At 42.2% G+C, this 21,264-nt stretch overlaps 1 protein-coding gene across 1 annotated transcript in view; it reads left to right on the top strand.

Moving 5' to 3' along the window:
- The window catches only part of EFCAB8 (EF-hand calcium binding domain 8), a 3,728,836-nt gene that overhangs the window by 1,271,079 nt on the left and 2,436,493 nt on the right, over positions 1-21,264 (top strand). The gene's annotated exons all lie outside the window — the stretch shown is intronic.

Raw genomic sequence — 21,264 nt, 5'->3', positions numbered from 1 at the left:
CAGAATGTTTACACAGCCAAAATATTTGACATTCTCAACAATTCCACCCAATATGAGGTATCATCTCTCAATCAAATTAATATAGCTCGCCATAGAATCGATCTTTACTTGGAAGAGTTTCTAATAGATGAAAGAATTGATGAAGACCTATACAAATTCTTGAAAGTAGATTTCCCTCAGTTGGCCACTATCTTTGGAATACCGAAGGTCCACAAAGATTTATTGGATCCTCCTTTTAGACCCATCATTTCTGGGAGCCACAGCAAGACCTTTCCCTTTGGTAGGGTGGTTGATTGTTGGCTCAAACACATTATAGGTAGAACCAAACACATCATGAAAGATTCATGGGAATTTTTGGGTATTTTTACCCAGGATCTTTGGAGTTCCAATATGATCTTTGTTACAGTGGACATTAAAGATCTTTTTTCATGTATACCCAAAGTTGAGGGAATACAAAGATTTACTAACTGTCTGTCTAAACACAGTGGCTACTGTTGGGACAAAATACAACTTACAACTGAATTCATAGAAATTGTACTTGACAACAACTTCATCTATTATGAAGGTGAATATTACAGACAGATTTCAGGGGTGGCAAAGGGGGGCAGCCTGTGCCCCCATTTACGCCAATCTGGTTTTATTGTTCTGGGAAGAGGAATTTGTTCTCAGTTCAGACTGGATGAAATGTATTGGTTGTTATGTTCGTTACCTAGATGATTTGTTTATTCTTTGGAAGGGGGATGAACTTCAACTTGATAGCTTCATTGAATACATTAACAATACCACTACCTATCTTAAATTTGTGCATCAATTTGATAGAATAGGCATTAATTACTTAGATGTATTTATTTATAATGATGGTTCTACTTTCCAATCTCAGATTTACAGAAAGGATACGTTTAGTAACGGATACCTAGACTTTAGCAGCACACACCCTTACTCTCAGAAACACAGTATATTAAAAGGGCAGTGTATCAGAGCTGCTAGGATGACATCTTTGGAAGTGAAGATGAAACAAGAAATGGAATTTATAGGTAGTTTGTTTAAGAAAAGAGGGTACCCTGATCATCTGATTAAAGATGTGACTGGTTATGTAGTGCAAGAATGGGGTAGAAAATATCCGCCCTTATTAGGGAAGGGTAATATTCCTAATGTTTTGAAAAACACTACCAATGAGTAAGTCCCACTACTCCAAATCTTGCATTTTAAGATATGGGCAACATGTTGGTAAGGTGAAGGACATAATTAAGGGTAACTGGAACATTATTACCAGTGATGAGGGCATTAAGGAATACATCAGTGATAAGCCCACCTTTGTGCACAAAACTGGGTTTAACATAAAAAAAGATCATTGAGTGGAAATCCAATAGGCAGGTATCAAAAAAGTTTGATACAAATAGGGGCACCAAGAAATGTGGACATTGTCCACAATGTTCCTTTATATTTGAGGGTGAGAGGTTTACATTAAACAATATTAATCGGAACACTATTTGGTTTGCTAATGGGAATTGTCTGTCTAGTCATTTGATATATTTAGCTATGTACAATACTTGTCCTTGTTTTTATGTCGGGAAGACTGACAGACAGTTTAAGAACAGAATATACGACCATCAATATTGTATTAAGAAAAAGGACGAAAACAATGCTCTATCTCGCCACGTGGTTAGTAACAGTACTTGTCACAACTTCCAGTTTGCCATTTTAGAGAAGGTGAAGCCTAATCCCAGGGGTGGTGAATTTAAAAAAACTGTGGGAGAAAGAGAAATCAAATGGCAATTAAAATTAAATGCAGCATGCTTTCCTGGTCTTAACGAAATGATTTCTACAAAGCCTCTTATTAAAAGTTGATTGTTTACAAATGCATTTAACTTTTTAGTATACACAATAATATATACTTTTGTACATATGGTAGGAACAATTTATGTATTATTTTAAATGAATTTTTCAAGATCAATGGTTATACATGGACTATTGTATTAATTAATTACTTTTGTGAAGAATATTTTATTTATCGACTTGCATAAAATGTGTGGTTACCTTAGGTTGCTACTAGTAGCTGTCACTTTAAGTACTGTTGTACAATTATTTAATTAAGGATGAAATTTGGCGTTTTTTTTAATATTTAATGTGTGCCATTTCCATTCATCTTTGTTCTGATGAAGCGTATGGGAATACGTGAAAGCGCTTAACCATTGGGTTGGCACTGTGGTCTTGGTTCATTGCTACAATAAAGCTGTTTTTTTACAAGAAAAGCTGGTGGATCGTGGTCTGTCCTGGGGACCTTGTTTTGCATTTTGGTTTGGCTGTTGAACCCCTTGGACATTTTTTGGTATCGTTCCATGTTAGTTGTCTTCTTCTCGCCTTCTTTCTTGCGTCTCTCCCTCTTGCCCCCTAGCCTGGATAGACTCGAGGTTTCTGAGTCCTTCCATTTCTGGAGATACAATATGTTGCGTTTTTTTCCTTGTATCCTTAGTCTTACTAGCAGGTAATCTGTACTCGTAAAAGAGGATTATAATATTATTATTATAATATTATTATTTATACTATGTCTTAGCTTCCAAACGAGATCTGGGGAGTTAGCGCATGGTATTGTGGGATATAGGGCTGCCTCGAGCCGGTAAAAATAGCTCTCGAGCTATAGTATAGGCCGAGTCGGAGCCGAGGATCGGCTCCGAACCCATCCAGCAAGAAAGAAGGCGAGAAGAAGACAACTAACATGGAACGTTATGGTAAGACATAACTTCTTATTATATCTGTAAAGTAGCAGAAAGTATCCTAAGAACTAAGCCAACGCATGAATGGAGAAAAATGATTCTGCTCATAAGGATGACTGCAATTAGGGATATAGACACTAGGCAAGAGGGGGCTGGAATTTATTGGAGAAAAATGAGGAAGGAACTAAGGTATCGGGAGCAAATATCTAAAGAGGGAAAGATGATAGAATGGGAAGTCGCTAAGGATTTATTTGGACTGCAAGTTAGAGATTGCCTTCCCTATCAAGGATTGATATCAGAATATAGGCAAAGAGAAAGAAATAGGGGGGCTCTAAATGAAAGACCAACACTGGTAGAGATTTTAGTAGAATCTAGAACAGAAGCTGCCATTAGAAAAGGAATAATTAGTAGAGCATATAAAATATTGCATGATAACTATAAGAATCAATCAGAGAAAGTTAGAAAGGATTGGGAAGAGAGATTGGATAAGCAAGTCACAAAGAAACAATGGGAGGATATAAGTATGTCTCCAAAACTGTAGTAGATTTAGGAGTTTTGCTTGGAAATATTTACATAGATATTTTTATACCCCAAGTAGTCTGCCTGCAGGAAATTTGTCCTAAGTAGACAGCAAATTTTGGAGGTGTGACGGGGAAGGAAAAGGTAATTGGGAAGATATTTTCTTGGAGTTCAGTGAGTTGTTGGACTTTAAGGATTCCCTGTGGGATGCACTGTCAGAGATGCTGGGTGGGCAGATTGGTGTGATGAAGGAGATGATTATTCTGAGCTATGATACAGAATTGGAGTTGCCTAGACACGGCAAGGCCTTACTACGTCTAATTACGGTGGCTGCCAATAAAGCAGTTACTAGAAAATGAAAATCAAAATCTAAACCAACTATACTAGAAGTAGTAAATATAGTAACAAAGATAAAACAACTGGAACTGTGATCTTTAGAAAAGGATAGGAGCAAATTACATAGGAAAAAATGGGAATTGTGGGAACAACACATACAAGGGAGGAATAAAATTTAAAAGAAGACAGGACTTAAATGAGCTGTGTGATGTTTGACTGAAAATGATTGGGTAGATGATAAGTGATGTATAATGCTTGCAACTAGGAGTGTGTCATTGTGGTTTGTGATGTAAACTGGGATTATGTTGGTGTGGATTGTTTTCATTTATGTAAATGTATGATTGCCTATGTCATAAATGATGGTTTAATAAAGATGTTTCTTGTTAAGAAAAAAGGCGGAAATTGAATAATTTATGAAATGTCGCTTAAGTTATATGATGTATAGCAATATTTTTGAAGTGTAATGTTTGTAAACATGAACCTGTTAATACAGTTTGATTGCTTTTATATAAATGTAAGTTTGCCTATGTCACAAGTGGTAATTTAATCTTCTTCTTCTTTCGGCTTTTCTCAGTTAGGGGTCACCACAGCAGGTCACCTGACCGCTCATGATTGGCTGTAGAGTTTTACGGTGTCGAGTGGCCAGCCCGGCACCCAACCTTCCACAGAAGGCACACACACACACTCACTCACACCTAGGGCCAATTTTGAGTGTCCAATCCACCTACAGCATGTCTTTGGGATGTGGGAGGAAACTGGAGCACCTGGAGGAAACCCACGTGACCACAGAGAGGACATGCAGACTCCGTACAGAAGGCACCCCAGCCGAGGATCGCACCAGAGAACTTCTTGCTCTGAGGCGACAACGCTAACCGCTGCACCACCATGGCCGCCCACAAGTGATAATTTAATAAAGGTGTTTAAACAAAAACGAAATAAATCTTTCAGCTCTTTGGATTAATTGTTCATTTCTTAAGAAGGAAAGAAGAAGGGATGACCTGTGTCAAAATAGACTGTTTCCAAATGGTTGTCTAAGGCTATACTTACCATAACAAAACTATTCCAAGCAGGTCAAGGCCCACTCTACCAGGGCCTTGACTTCATCTGCGGCTTTTTGGAAAGGTTTGGATTCTAGAAGTATTTTAGAAGTTGCAGCTTGGTCCTCTGTACATACATTTACGAAGCACTATAAGCTTGATTCTTTCTCATATGGCCAGATCAAGCTTTGCCAGGACCATTCTCCAGTGGCTCCTGGACACTTCTCCTTCCACCTCCCAAATATAGTTAGCTAGTGTAATCTACCCATATGGATAAGGCTGCAGGAGCAGTGATCAAAATGATGAACATAGTATAGTTGTGTAAGGTAAACTTACAATAACAGTAGATATTTGAATGATCATTGCTGCAGTAGCAGCTCCCTCCTTCCATCCCCCTTGTTTTTTGGTTTGTTTTATGCCAGTGTCAGCACTGAATTTTTTTTTTTTTTTTTTTTTAAGCATTGTTCATTCAAGGGTAAGATTGTTGGCAGGAAAACCCTGAAGGGCTTGGTGCTCAAACGTATCTTTTAGTCAGCTCAGTTCAAGCAGTTTGAGTGAGTGGAAGGTGCCCTGAAGCTTTGGAACCCGGCAGTCTATAATATGCTTGGCAGGATATAACGAATATGTCTTTGGCTACTGTAGTAATGATCATTCAGACATCTACTATTGTGGTACGTTTACTCACACAACAGTACTTTACTTCTGGATTATCTTCCTCAAGGATACATCCCAACATTCTGTTGGATGCTGCCACAGCCCTCTCATTATGCTTCCTGGTGATCCAGGAAAATTGTGATAATTTGTTCTGATGTGTATCATTCCAACTGCAGCAGTAGCTTGTAGGCTATATGGGTTGTTTCTTGCCTAGGAAACAAAATGTGAGCTTCAAAAAGTTCCAACCCCCACCTTCACTCTGATTGCTGATTCGCTAATCACAATAAGGTAATCAGTAGTCCAAGTGAAGATTTCTTCAGTACTTGCTTGCCATTTGAAGAGAAGCATCTCTCGGGCTTTACAGGAGCAGCAGTTGGCTAAGAACTTTGTTTCTGGCAAATAAGCCCCCATTGAGGATCTCCTCCACACAGAAATTATTGCCCTTTTAAGAAAAATAATATACACTGTAGTTTTTACTACAAATATATTTTCCCTTTAAGAAGCCCAGTATATTTTACAATATCAGCAGATTTTTAGCATTCCCCACTATTGCAGTAGCCCCTAAGCAGTATGTGTTGTTTCCTGCCTAGAAAGCAACATCTGGCCAGATTCAAATACTCTGCCCCCTTTACTCTTATTGCTGATTGGGTAATCCCAAAGAGGGAAAATCATCAGTGACAGTGAAGCTTTCTTAAGTACTTTCTAGTCATCAGGAGAAAAAACATGTCTTGGACTTCAGAGGAGTAGCAATTGGCTATGAGCTTCATTTCTAGTAGATAATTCTCTGTTTGAGAACCTTCCTAGTGTGAAATTAATGCCCTTATAAGAAAAAGGAGCTGTTTTTTTACTAAAAGTGGTATTTCCTCTTTAAGAAACCCAGTATTTTTTCACAGTATCAGAAGTTCCTTGTCAGGGACCACTATTTAGAGTGTTTATTAGGGTATTTGAGGCATTTTTTGAAAAAATGATGTACTGCTTGTCGAAACTTTGACTTTTGTGTAACAGAAATGTTTACAAAGGAATAGGCATGAGCTTGTTTCTCATTGTAATGCTGATGCTCACTTCATGACAACTTACCTGCCATTTTAATTCTGTCAGTGTGTGCATGAGTCTTTGAATAGTGCTGGCAGGGAATTCTGATATACTTTTACATTTTATAACCTAAGGGACTCAAGAAAATGTTATGAGTATAAATGTGTTGCTTGTGAAAACTCATTGTCAACTTATCTTCCGAACAACTTGCTCCAGCTATGCTTACTGCTTTTAGTGCTTCTTTGCTGGTTATAATATGGATAGTCACTCTGGTCCAGCTGGCTCTTCTCCTGCAAAACCTAGAAAGAAAAAAAATTACTTAACAGGAAGTCTTTGGTGTTATTGTGGTCTCAGTCTACACCTCATCCAGTAGTGGGTTAACCTGCAGTGGCCATTGGTTGTTACTCAGACCATTCACTTATCTCTCCAGCTTCCTCTGTTGTAGTCCTTTCGGCCTACACAAGCCATTGGTCACAAGGGCGCCCGCAGGCAGGTGCAAGGGGGTGCACTTGCACCCCCCCCTGGAATCGACTGGCCAGGAGATTAATTTACTTCTAATTTAAAAAAAAAAAAAAAATTTAAGGATGTTCTTCTTTAAGAACGTCCTTTGCGTCCAGTCGTACAAATGGAACAGGTGCTTGCGACCTGTTTTTTTCTTCTGCATACGTGCGACCGATGGTTTACGTCTTCATCTTCTGCATCCGCGCGCGGAATTTGATCTCCAGAAGCTGTTTGGACTTGGGATGAGCGTACAAGTGAGAGAGGTAGGTGTGTACATGTGTTTTGAAGTGTTTAAGAGGTGTACAGTGTGTGTGTGTGTGTGTGTGTGTGTGTGTGTGTGTGTGTGTGTGTGTGTGTGTCGGGAGGCCTTGATCCTAGGCTTTAAAATACAACCCAGTTAACTGCGAGTGGAAGAAGGTATGTCGCTTAAACCTGAAAACTCAAAGGGGTATGTAAGATAAAGTGAAGAGCATTGGAGGGCTCAATGAGATTTCAGAGATGCGTTTGGACTGGGGAACATTTCTGTAAAAGATGCTGACTGGTACTTGAAATGCAGTTGATCTTGCCAACAGTGCGTAGTGATAACATAGGGAACCTGTCTAGTTTAATAGCATCTATAATATTGGAGGTTAGAAGACTAAAATATGACGTCATTATCTGTAAAACGGGAACTTGAATGTAAGTCTGACTGCGGTAAGAAACTTCGTTAAAAGTGATGTTCTTCATTTAAATAAGTTTGTTCGAGTGCTGCAGAGTTCATAAAAGTTGGTGTCTATAATAAGTAATTTAAATTTATAAGAATATTATTATTCTTGCTTAAAAAAAAATCAATGACCAATTTAGAAGATTGTATTTGTTTTTATTCACATAAAGCTGTTCATGAATTTCTGCACAAGCTGCTTAGAATCGACTTTGTGTGTCATAAAACACATTCAAACAATTACAAATATTTTTTACATATCAAAGTATTTGTCACATCAATGGTGTGAGCTCCCAATATATCATATATGCACGTAATTTAAACCCCAGTCACTATAGAAATAACAACGTTGTATGCAACAGTTATGTTAATGTGAATTATCGTCCTGTGCTAGAAAGTCTGACTTATCTTTGAAGAAAACAATGGATGGAAACACACACACACACACACATTATATATACATATATATATATATATATATATATATATATATATATATATATATATATATATATACAGAGAGAGAGAGAGAGAGAGAGAAATGCAGAAAAAGAGGGAGATCAAGGGCCTACTCATAAGAGCTATTTCACAGGCCATCCCTCATAGCAATATCCAATATCTTACAGGCGACAGAGGGATGATCTCTGCCTCATTTAAGAGTGCCTCAACTGACTCCAACTGACTGTGTGTGTGTGTGTGTGTGTGTGTGGGGGGGTCATACTGTTCAGTTATCCAGATTTTTATTTGCCTCATATTTTCAGATTCTTTCTCATAAAATTGTGTTTTTCTGGCAAATCATTGAGGACTGAACTCAGAAAATAATGGCAGACATTTGAGCTTTAGACTTCATATCTTTCAGAAAATGCATACTAATGCAAACCATGTTGTTCTATCCACTTTCTAAGGAGGTAGGGGGATGAATGTGCTGGACTCATACCTCTCAACTGTACAGATTTTCACAGAATCTCCAGATTTTTACATTGCATTTTTGGTCTGTTCCTCAAATATTCTGTTTGACAAATCACTGGGATGAGCTAAGGATGAAAGTTACTAAATAAATGACATGCATTTGAGTTTCAGACTTGAGATCCTTCAGAAAATATATTCTAACAGAAATCCTGTTATTCTAGCAACTTTCTTAATGTGTCCCCAATTTGGGGCCTGTGTGTGTGTGTGTGTGTGTGTGTGTGTGTGTGTGTGTGTGTGTGTGTGTGTGTGTGTGTGTGTGTGTAAAAGGGAGGTAGCATACCCCTCAGCTGTCAATGTTTTTGCAGAATGTCCAGATTTTTGCCCCATATTCCTCCTAAAAAATATTGAAGTTGCTAAATAGTTTTAGACATCATATCCTTTAGAAAAATGCATACCAACACAAATCATGTTATTCTAGCAATTTTATAAGTTCATGAAAGCAATATTTATAATATGTCCCTGTTTATTTTTGGCTTTGTCCAGATTTCTTGCACTAAGAAGTTGAGGTGTGTGTGTGTGTGTGTGTGTGAGAGAGAGAGAGACAAAGCAGCTAGAGCCAGAGAGAGAGAGAAATGCCCTAGTTAGATCTAGCAGGTGGAATTTATTTTCAAGTGCATTTTCAAGGAATTGTGAGCTTCAACGGAAGCAAAGGTTACTGCTGCTCATGCTGTCTGCTTAAAATGTGCAACTGTTTTGTTTAGCAAATGGTATTATTATTGGGGTATAGAATTTTAAAGCAGTGTTAGCACAGTAGGTAGAATACTTGCATCTTGATGCAAAGGGCTGTATGTTCTATTCCTACAGCATGTACATTTGTATTTTAAGGGGGTATGGTACTGCAGTCCTTAGTATGTCCTCCTTTGGATGAAACACCTAATAACTATGAACCTGTTTTTCAGCTTGCCACCCATTCCCTATTGTAATATACCAGCTAATCATTTATTTTAATGTAACACAGGCAATTTATTATTCAAGGGCAACAGGCACTGAATTTGTAAATGAAACACTGAAATATAAAGTTGTTTTCTAGCAACAACTTCTTCATTGGTTTCAAATCTCTTTAATGTGAAATTATTCGGATTACTTTTACTTCTGCAGAGATTATGCATATTGATTGATATTGGTGGATTGTATGACAGACGTTTGAGTGGCCCTTTATGGTTGAAATGTTCTGAATTGGGCAGGTTGTCATTATTGGTTCATATGATTTGTTTCATTGCTTAAAGGAAAAATGTTCAGAACTATACATTTAAAACACACTCTAACAAGTGGTGCTGTATTATGCAAGGGATATAATTCAGTTATTATATAGTATAATTAATACAGTCAGGAAGGTAAATCAAAGAACTTTTGCATGATGTTCTTCATTCCACATTGCTGCAGTCCTAACTATTGGGGTAGTCCGCTGTCCAGTCGGCCCGAATACCAAAGTATATGGCTGACGTCGGTCAGGGCGCATTAGACTGACGTCAGTACGTCAGGGTACTAATGCGCATGACCGACGTCATATCCTCAGTCTTTTTTGCCGCATGGTCCGATGCAGAAGCAATTTTGCGAGTGCAGGTTGGCGTTCTGAAAGTTTCTGAAGTCAGAGTTTCAGACCGAATCAAAGTTGGCTAAGTACCCGTTGGGATTATTTTGGTTTTTCTTGCCTCAGTATTTAACGGATGTCAGAAAAAGTGAATAACTGTATTTCTTGTGGGAAACAGATACCTCATAGGGATTATCATACTTTGTGTATACCTTGTTTAGGGCCTGAGCACGGCGTTGTTGGATGCCGCTCTTGTGCTAGATTTAACAAACGCACTATTAAGAGAAGGTTAGACTGTGCCAGGTTAGTGTTTGGGAAGCGTTGTAATTATAAAATGCCGTCGGATGCTCCGGCGCCGGCTTCGGCCGTAAAGCGCAAGGACAAAGCAGCAAAGCCTAGAGGGAAGAACCGACAGTCCCAGGCGCCGGTTCTTTGGAAAACTCAGTGGAGCGGAGGTTCTGCCAGGTGTTTCTTTGGAGTCTCAGGGAGAGACTTTACTGTTACAGGATGTATCCTCTCAGGAAGTAGGCCAGGCTGAGGGGGCTTCTCAGGTGGCTGTTCTTCCCTCTCTTCCTAAGGTGGTTAGAGCCTCCCTTCTGTTTCCAAGACTTCTTTGAGAGGCAGGCCAAGTGTAGCTTCAGTGGGGGTTTCTCCTAGTGCTTCAGGGTCTTTGCCTAAGAAACATATGCTTAAAATGGCAGAGGATTTGATTACTATGATAAGAGGTTCTATGCCCCCTCCTGATAAGAGGCCTAGGGTGGAACCTGAGTTTGAGAGTTTTGAGCAATGTTCGGAGGCTTCTGAGTCTTGACTGAAGACTTGCAGGAGTATCCTCCTTATTCTGATTCTGATGTGGATGATTCTACTCCTTCGGCTTCCCTCCTGAGGATTTTTCATTTTCAGAGACTCTACATTCCATGAGGAGCATTTTAAATGGGAAGGTCAAGATTTCTCTGATTCCAGGAAGAGGCTTAGGGAATTCTTGTTTTTACCCCAGCATAGGCCTTTAGCTATACCTCCTGTTCTGAATGTGGTGGAAGATGTTTTTGCAGAGGCTTCCCTGAATCCTGATTCTTTGCCTCCTGCCCCAGTTAAACCGGATAGGTATTATAGGGTGCCTGAAGCTCATAAGTATCTTGTTAAGAGTCCTAGGGCAGACCCGGAAACTGTCTCTCAGGGGCCTAAAGGTGTGAAGGCCTCAGTTGTTAAAAATCCTGTCCCTCCTGATAAAGAGGCAAGGGCTTTGGATAGATGGGGAAAGAAAGTGTATACTTCTTCCACTTTAGCCATGAGGGCGTTGAATTGTCAGTTTCACATGTTAAAATATCAGAATTATCTCCTTTCACAACTGAAATCTAAGGTGGATGCTCTGGCGGAAGGTATTGAGTGTAAAGAGTTGCAGGATTTAGTTCATGTGTCTGAACAGGTGGGCAAACATTCCTTGCAGTGTGGTTTTGATGCTGTGCAGGCCTCCTCGAGGGTGGCTGCCACTGGTTCTGTTCTTCGTAGGCACGCCTGGTTGAGAGATCAGAATTTAGCTGAGCATGTTAAAACGAGGATTTTGGATGCTCCTTTGCAGTCTGATGTGTTGTTTGGTTCACCAGTGGAAGCAGTCTTAAAGAAAATGGAGGACAAAGCTAAGTCTATGCAAACTGTTAAGGATTTTTTGCAGGTGCAGCCTCCGAAGTTTAGTACAAATTGGCCTTCTAAGGGATGGACTTATCCTGCTTATGATTCCCAGTCTAGGGGTAGGTCTAGACGTGGTAGGGGCAGAGCTCAGGGTTCCTTTAGGCCTAGGACAGGGAGTTCCCCTGCTCAGACTTCTGGTGAGGGCAGGGGTCAGTCCTTTCGTAAGCAGACCCAATGACCTGCCTTTCCAGCTGCCAGTTCATTCTTGCCTGGCAGCACCTTTGGGAGGAAGGCTGTCTCTTTTCAAAGAAAATTGGGATTTAATTACCCAAGACAGATGGGTTCTGGATATCATTCACCACGGTTACAGGTTTTATTTCCATACCTTGCCTCCTTTCAAAGGCATGCCAGACATTCCTCCTCTACAAAGAACAGAGGCTCACAAGCAAATTTCTCTGTTGCTCCTAATAGGGGCCATTCAGCCAGTTCCTGTACCAGAAAGAGGCCTAGGATTTTATTCTCGCCTGTTCCTAGTACCGAAGAAAGGGAACACGTGGAGACCAATTTTGGATTTATCTATCCTCAACACTTATCTGGACATTCCCAAGTTCAAAATGTTGACGTTACAACAGCTTTTACCTCTGCTGGGCAAAGATCACTGGATGGTAACTTTAGATCTCAAGGAAGCTTACCTTCATGTGCCTATAAGACTAACTTGCAGGAAGTATCTGCGTTTTCGAGCTGGAAATTCTCATTATCAGTTCTCTGCATTGCCCTTTGGCTTATCTACTGCCCAGAGTATTCACAAAGGTTCTGGCTCCAGTGATAGCTTACTTCAGGCTAAAAGGAATCCAAATCTATCCTTACTTGGACGATTGCCTGATTCTGGCTCAAGAAAAGGAAGATCTTCTACAGCATTTGGAATATGTCATAGCAGTGCTAAGATGCCTAGGGTATTCTGTGAGCGAAATAAAGTCCAGTCTAGTACCCTCTCAAGACATGTGCTTTCTGGGTGTGAGACTGAATACAGCAGCCCAGATGGCCTTTTAACCCCGGACAAACAAAAGAATCTTTCCAATTACTTCCATCACCTATCTCTTCAGTCCGGGCTGACTGCAAGGACAGTCCTTCAAGCCTTAGGGTTCATGGCATCTTGTATTCTGGTGCTTCCCAATGCCAAACTGCATATGAGGAAGCTGCAATGGTATCTCAAAAATGTATGGACACAGCACTGCCAGGATTTGGACACTGTCATTCAAATAATACCTTGCATTCAAAAGGAATTTTTGTGGTGGGCTCAGGAATGTCACCTAAACAAGGGACTCTCTGTGACCCGGCCAGAGGCGAGTCAGATTCTAACGACAGATGCCTCAGACATTGCTTGGGAGCTCATCTAAATGGAAAGTGGATACAAGACAAGTGGCCTGCCAGACTACAGCATCTACATATCAACATGAAAGAGATGTTAGCAGTCCAGTTTGCATTAATGGCTTTCAAGGAATTACTTCTTCCAGGGCAGGTGTTGATTCTAACAGACAACACAACTGTCATGTGGTACATCAACAAACAAGGGGGAACACATTCTTACCCATTGTGCAGGCAAGCAATGATTTTATGGGAGACTGCGCTCAGCTTGCAACTAACTCTTCAGGCAAGGTTTCTGCCGGGAGCACAGAACTCCTTAGCAGATGTGTTAAGCAGACAAATCATGGATCCCCACCAGTGGAAACTGGATTTTCATGTATTTCAAAAATTGACAGTGTCATGGGGAACTCCAGACATAGATCTGTTCGCTTCTCCACTAAACCACCAGCTGCCAAAGTTTTGCACAAAGAGGTTTCATCACACAGCTTGGAAAGTGGATGCTCTTTCTTTCAGTTGGAAAAATCTTCATGTGTATGCGTTTCCACCTCTGCCTCTTCTTCCAAAGGTGCTTCTAAAGGTCAGACAAGACAAGCCAAGGATGATTTTAATAGCTCCAGATTGGCCTCGGCAGCACTGGTATCCATTACTGAGGAGTCTGGTAAGGAAGCCTCCATGGCCTTTACCTTTGATTCCACACCTGTTGTCTCAGAGGGACGGTCATCTGCTCAATGTCAAGCTTCACTCTCTTCATCTGACAGCCTGGCATATTCTGTTTTGAAAGACAGCAGGTCTCAACTTCCTCAACAAGTTTTAAATGTGATTATGGAAGCCAGAAGACCTAGTACAAGGAAAGTGTACGCAGAAAAATGGAAGAGATTTTTATTTTGGAGTGCAGCAAACAATTTGGAGATTTCTGAGCCTAATTTGAGTGTGGCTCTTCAATATCTTACTGAGTTATTGGACAAAGGTTTGTCTTTCTCTTCCATTAAGATTCATGCTGCAGCAATTTCAGCTCACTGTGATTGTGACCCACCATTGTTTTCGCATCCTTTGTTCAAGCAATTTCTTAGAGGGGCAAAGAATATAAGACAACGTAGAGCTCCTACTCCTGCTTGGGATCTCAATTTTGTGTTGGAGAAACTTACTCTACAACCTTTTGAGCCTCGGCTACTGCTGAATTGAAATACTTGTCATGGAAGACTGCTTTTTTGTTGGCCATTACTTCTGCAAGAAGGGTTTCTGAGTTGCAGGCCCTTATGGCAGTGGAGCCTTTTTTGATTTTTCATAAGGATAGGGTATCTTTACGTACTAATCCTTCCTTTATGCCTAAGGTGGTTTCTAGTGTGGCTTTAAACCAAACTATTCATTTGCCTACTTTTTATGCAGAACCCCAAAATAAAGGGGAAAGATTTTGCACACTTTAGATGTACACAGGCAATTGCGTTATTATTTGAGCAGGACTAAGGATTTTAGGCAGTCTCAGCAGTTGTTGGTTTCCTTTGCTTTGAGTTCACAGGGCAAGCCTGTGTCAAAACAAACTATTTCTAGGTGAATTGGGTGTTGCATTGCATTTTGTTATTCCCATCATGGCAAGGAGATTCCAGCTGGGATTAGGCCTCATTCCACTAGGGCTACTGCCACTTCAACAGCATTTCTAAGGGGGGTGGCAACTAAGGATATTTTGGAGGCAGCTACTTGGAGTTCAGTGCATACTTTCTCTAAGCATTATCACCTTCCTCTCTACTCTAAGTCTAGGGCTGGTTTTGCCACAGCTATTTTGCAAGGCATGTTGTCAGTTCCTGCTTCCTTATGATTTGCCAGCCTCCCTTACCTCTGCTTTGGGATTCTACCCAATAGTTAGGACTGCAGCAATGTGGAATGAAGAACATAGTACAGTTTTGTACCTACCATAAATGTAGATGTTCGAGGATCCACATTGCTGCAGTCCAATTTACCCTCCCTCCTTCCCCTCTGTGTTTAGGGGTGGTTGTGTAGGTGAGGTTGTCTTCTGCTAATTTTGTATATATTGTACATATTTTTGGTGCAGGTATGTTTGGAGTTTTTGGGTTTTGGCCTTATCTTTTCAGGGTCTTCTGACATCTGGGGCAAGAAAAGACTGAGGATATGACGTCGGTCATGCGCATTAGTACCCTGACGTACTGACGTCAGTCTAATGCGCCCTGACCGACGTCAGCCATATACTTTGGTATTCGGGCCGACTGGACAGCGGACTACCCCAATAGTTAGGACTGCAGCAATGTGGATCCTCGAACATCTACATTTATGGTAGGTACAAAACTGTACTGTTCTAAAGATGTGTGCAAGGAGCCTATAATTTGAAAATAGCCCAAAAGTAAACTTACCCTGCCACTGTCCAGATGCATTTTCTTTGAATGTGGGTTTCAATGCTGTTTCAGTGAATGTGGGTTTCAAAGGTAGAGAAGTTTTAATGCTAAGTCTGTTTTCATTGTATGACTTTTGCTTTGTTTAGGTTTAGTAAATGTCTATCAGTGTTTGTGCTATAAAATTTGAATTAAAAGTTTTAAATGAAATCCAAATATCCGTACTCATTGTAGAAGTAAAGCATAAAACAGTATGTACACTGAGAGATTTGAACAGTATCTATGACAAATGGGGAGAAATAGCCAAGTAATGGGACACTGGAATGGCTGCGTGGGTGGGCAGAGGGGTTGGGGCTGCATGGGCCGAGGGGGTGGGATGGCATGGGCGGGGCTCTGAGTTTGCACCTCCCTGCAAAAAATTCTGTGGGCTCCCTTGATTGGTCACCCATGATGTCTTTGGCTATTCCACTGTTCAACATTGACGTGGGAGTACCATATTTTCTGGGTCTGGGAGACACTCCTGGAGATTCTTCTCAGGTTTACAGAGGTAAAAAATCATTAGACTTGTGATGCCCCAACATTGCCCAGTAATCAAGGAGCCTCAGTCCTCACCACTGGCAACAGTGGGGACATACACTGTGGGAGGATGACAAGTACACACACAGTAAAGTGCAATTTCCATTAAGAGCACATGGAGACCACAGTCAGTCTGGGGCTGGTTTCTGCCTCTTTCTCCAGATCCCCAATAGGATTCCCCACTGGCACAGCTATAGAGTGTAGTCCTTAACCAGGGTTCCAAGCTAAGTCCTCCAACACTTTGTCTGTCCAACCAGTGCTTCGTGTCCCTGCCTAAATAGCTGACACACACACATACTTTGAGATTTGTTTTACACACACACACACACACACACACACACACACACACACACACACACACACACACACCTGGGGAAGGCAGGCACAGGTTTACTAGTTATGCCCCCTTCTGCCCAGACTATAAGGTAGTTATCACTGCCAACAGAACCCCTACTTATCAGCTACTGTAAGGCCCTTACAAAGGGTGTTCAATCCTACTGTGTAATGCTACTATTAATCCAAATGGTAGTCTGCCCAAGCAAGGCTGTTTAGGATTGGCCTGTACAGTGTCATCAGATACATGTGCAAGTCATCTAGGAGCTTAAATACGTCTCACAAATATGACCCACAAAGATAGGTTTAAATATATTTAATAATAAATAATAACAGAACAAGACAATACTCAGTAAACAAACACAGTTTCTTCAGAGTTGAAAATCACTGGAAATATTTAAAACAACATTGCAGGACAGTCTCAAATACATAAAGAAAACATCTAAGTTATACTTCACTATATTCCTATCTGAATCTAAAAAAAGAGTTACTATGCCATACAAAAATTGCTTACAGCAAGGCAAGTGCAGAGGGTGGTGATGATGAGTGGATGTTCTTGCTAGGTCCAAGACAAAATACAAACTGCCCAGTCTCTCTCTGAGAGAGTTCTTAAATTAATATCAAGTATTACTGCTAGGTTAGCTTGGATGACATCACTTTTTGTTACCTGACTTCAGTTTCCTGGCCAAAACAGAAACTAACAGAATTTAACATCTCTGTGTGAAAAATACATATCTATCAGATGTTTGCAGATCTTGGAAGTCATACAACAATAAAACACGTTTACATTTTAAATCTAGTAATTATTCTCTTTCAAGACAATGCAAAAACTTCTAGCTCTAGACATTGTGTCTGCTACACTGAAACTGAGAGAACTTTTATAGCACAATCGTAAAGCACTTTAATTTCAACTTATTTTTTTTTTAAGTTTTGCAAGTTAACCCTTTTATGTTCTAGTTTCTACTGTTAAACATACATTTGCACAGGTATATAGTTTATATGCATTTCTGTTCTAAGTCAGCAGGGCATGCTGTGGTTACATTTTAGCTCAGTACATAACATGCAGTTCTCTATAAATCATATCAGTATTCACAAATGACACAGAATTATTTACAAACTTCTAGATAGCTGGGCTGGCAGTATTTCCCTATATCCCAAGACTAAACAGACGTTCCTACTTTGAGTCTGTCTTCTTCCACTGGAACACCTATCAAGAAAAAACAAAAGATTAGACATTGCTGTTCATTGGAAGAAGTAATTACTGTTAAGAAAGATGAGTCCCTTACCTTGGTAAGGCAGGCATTACAGACAATGACTATTAGTACACAGAAGATTTTTACAGATTGTTATCCCTTGTAAAGTAATTTCTGAGGAAACAGAATCTGCTGATTCTGACTTTGACAAAGGTAGGACTTCTACAGTTTTCCAAGTCCATTTCACTGATTGTGAGGAAAGTATTAATTCTTATCCTACGTAGAGGAGTTTTATTTTTAATTAGACCATAGCCAGTATGAATGAGTTATGTTCATGGGAACAAACAGATGTTCCCACCCTGAACTGAGCAGATATTATATATTACAAATGAATATACCCCATTCCTTTCCCAATCCTCTTGTATTTCAGGCCAAGGTGGATGTGTTGAATGCTGCCTGTGATTATCCTGATACCTAGCCATCAGTCTCTAAAAAAGCAGATAAACTGTAAAAGGAACCACAGACTAATACATTTCTTTTTTCTCGTCTTACCTTAGGCCCAAGTGCCATTTCATTTGCGTCTCATACTGGAACAGGCTGGTACTCTCAATGCCTGCCCTTCACCTGGTGATAAAGAGGGTGATATGTTAGACCATATAGGTAAGAGACTGTTCCTTTTCTTCCACTTTAACTTTCAAAATTCTGAAATACCAGGCATATATATGGAAATTATGCTTTGTTATATGGACAGTGTGAGGGAAAAGGCTACCACTCTTCCTACAGAAGAAAGTTATTTTTTGACACAAGCTGTTTCTACTCTGTTCTGCGTATCTAAACATACTTTGAAGAATGTATATGATTATATAGATGCTTTGTCTAGGGCCACTGTGACTGCTAAATGATGAGAAGATATGCTTGGGTACATAATGACAAGTTTGCTGATGAGGTGAATTCTGAAATCTTAGATTCTGCTTTAGACAAGGAGATATGTTTTGGCTCTCCTGCTACCCATGTTCTCAAACAATATGATGAAAGGGAAAATTTGATTCAGGGAGTTTCTAAGATTGTTCATGTACCTCAACATAAATCTTTTAAGCTTCCCACAAAACCAGGCATTTTCTGGAAAATGAGGTGCTAAAAAGAGTTGGCAGGAAAGAAATAACATGAAACAGAGATAATTTCAGACAAAGGAACAGACCAATAGTACAGCATCACTGTGCCAGCATTTTCCCCCCACCATGCTTCCCTCTCCTTTGACCAGTATCTCTACAAATATGTCCCACAACCTGGTCCTCAACACTCCCCTTTGGTAAAAGATAGATCTGAAGTAGGAACTTCATTTGTCAGCAAACTTTTGGATACGGATCCGATCTCAGATCCGAGCCGGCAACTTCTATCACAGCATAGATCCTAGCTCCTAGCTCCTCCCTTTACCCATAATCCCCTACCAACCCTGACTGACCTCAGATCTAGTTTGCCGCTCTTCAAGCAACAGCTAGATTCCAGAGCTTTTAGTCAGATTCTTTGAGAAAAGAAGTTTTTCACTTTTTTCTTGTATTCCTTTTGAGCGAGTGTCTGTGTGTGTGTGTTTAGGTTTCCCTTAACGCTAGTTTCTTTCTTTTTAGCTTAAATTAGCTTAATTTTTATTTTTATTTCTCCTCCCTGCCCTCGCTGGTCGCAGTGTGTGTGTGTGTAGTGTGTAGGGGCCTAGTGAGTGTGTTTCCTTTCAGTGATGTTGGAGGCCCCTAAAGCCATTTTTTCGAAATGCACCGAGTGTGGTCACAAGCTTTCACCGGCTGATGGCCACACTCGGTGCGTTAGGTGCCTTGGGGTTGAACACCTCACCTCGGGTTGTGTGATTTGCGCTGCGTTCAACCCCAGGGCACTTAAGGATTGGAGGTCGAAGCAGGTTCTGGCAGGCCTTTTGTCCCCAGACCCGGCTGCGGCCTCCAGTACTTCTGTGACCGTTACCCAGTCATCGGTAGCGGCCACTCCTGCCCCCCTCCCTCCGACCGGGACTCAACCTCCCACTGTGGCTTCGGAGGTGAGGGAGGCCAGGAAAGAGAAGTGGAGGGAGAAGCACCTTAAGTGGCGGGCCGAAGACTCTTCCTCGGCCCCGCCTGCCAAACGGGCTTCTCCCTCCAAGGTTTCTGGTTCGCCTCCTCCTCCTCGGATCCGATCCCCTTGCTTCTCACCGGGACCTGAGGAGGAGGTTACCCGGTCCCCGTCGAGGTGGCACTCCAGGCCTGCCTCGGTGGCCTCCTCGAGGTCCACCTTCAGTATGTCGGATGCGGACATGGACCGGATGATAAGGAGGTTCATCCAGGCCCAGATGCAGATGGGATTGCTCTTGCCTCCCCTCCAGGGGCTCAGGCCTTTTGCTCCTATCGCTCCTTCTCCGACCCGCCTTCTGGGTTCGGAGCTGTCGGAGCCGAGCCGCGTTGGATCCTGGGGTGGGTCGGAGCCGACAGTGCTAGGCACTTCGGCTCCGACGATTCCCTCGAGTTTGTCGGATCCGACCTCTCAGAGCCGTGGGCCGTGCTTCGGATCTGAGGGACTCGGTGTGCTTTCGGCCCCGTCCCGGTCGGAGCGCGCGGGTCCTTCGGATCCGATAGTCTGGGCTCCGGGTCCGATCCCCGCCTGGGAGCCGAGTGGGAGTCGGATCTCGGATCTGTCAGAGAGCGGCTCCCCCTCGGCTTTCGCGGTGGAGGAGAGGGTACTGTTGAGCGCATCCAGGCCTCCGGTCCTGGCTTCGGCTCCCCCCTGCACTCCCTCTCAGCTGGTCCTGGCTCCCCTCACCCGGCCTTCGGGGCAGCCTGCTTCAGCGCCTCTAGGTGTTCCGTTGGAACAGGATATTGCTGGTGAGGACTCCTCGGACAGCCCCCCCCCGAGGAGGTTCCTCGCAAGTCGAAGTGCAAAAAGAGGCACGTGGACTCCCCTGAGTCCCTCACTGAAGATACGGACTTGGATGAAGGGGAAGGCTCCCCAAGGTCACCCCCCGAGGATGTCTCCTTTGGAGACATCATGGAAATGATGCTCAGAATCGGGGGGGGGGTCTGCCCCCAAGGCTTCTTCTGACGAGTCCGTATTCCTAGAGGCGTTCGAGGCAGGGCCATCTACCTCTTGGGTGTCCCCTCCCCCCGACCCCTTGGTGGATCTTATAGCCACTAGGGCTTGGAGGGAGCCGGACACTGTAGAGCCTGTTCCCAAGCGCCCGGACAAAATCTTGAGCCCCCCGTCAGAGAGAACCCATTGGAGCAGAGGTCCCCCTGTGGATGCCATGTTGGTGGCAGCAGCCACCAAGAGAGAGTTGGCTCAGGAGAGCCCCACGGTTCATCCGCCGAGCAAGGAGTCTCGCGCAATGGACCGCCTTGGGAAGCGGGCCTTCAGTTCAGCGACCTTCTCCATGAGGACCCTGAACTATATGGCACACGTCATTCAGATGCAGCGGGATCTAATTAAAGAATACGCTGCTTCCCCCCCAGGGTCCATGTCGGAAGGAGACAAGCAACTGTACTCCTCCCGAATGTCCACCCTACATTCTATTTCCAACACCTCTATACGGCTTTTGTCTCACGCCACTGAGGGAGCTGCTAGAGCAGGCGGAGTCGGGCTGGTCATGAGGAGGCAAGCCTGGCTCCGACATTGTGACTTCTCGGAACCCTTTAAGGCGTCATTCGCGAATGCCCCTTTTGATGGTTCTGCATAGTTTGGCAAAACCGTTCGCGACACCCTTGTCCAGAGCGAGAAAGACGGGAAGACGTTGTCTGCCGTCGGAGTCCGCTTCTCTGCTCCCCAGAGGTCCTTTGCCAAGAACCAAAAGGGTCAGAAGA

Source organism: Protopterus annectens, chromosome 12.part0 (assembly GCF_019279795.1).
Source record: "Protopterus annectens isolate FY-2018-M chromosome 12.part0, PAN1.0, whole genome shotgun sequence".
In the NCBI taxonomy this organism is placed as follows: Eukaryota; Metazoa; Chordata; order Ceratodontiformes; family Protopteridae; genus Protopterus; species Protopterus annectens.
Note: the sequence above shows the minus strand (reverse complement) of the source record. Positions and strands in the feature narration are given on the sequence as shown.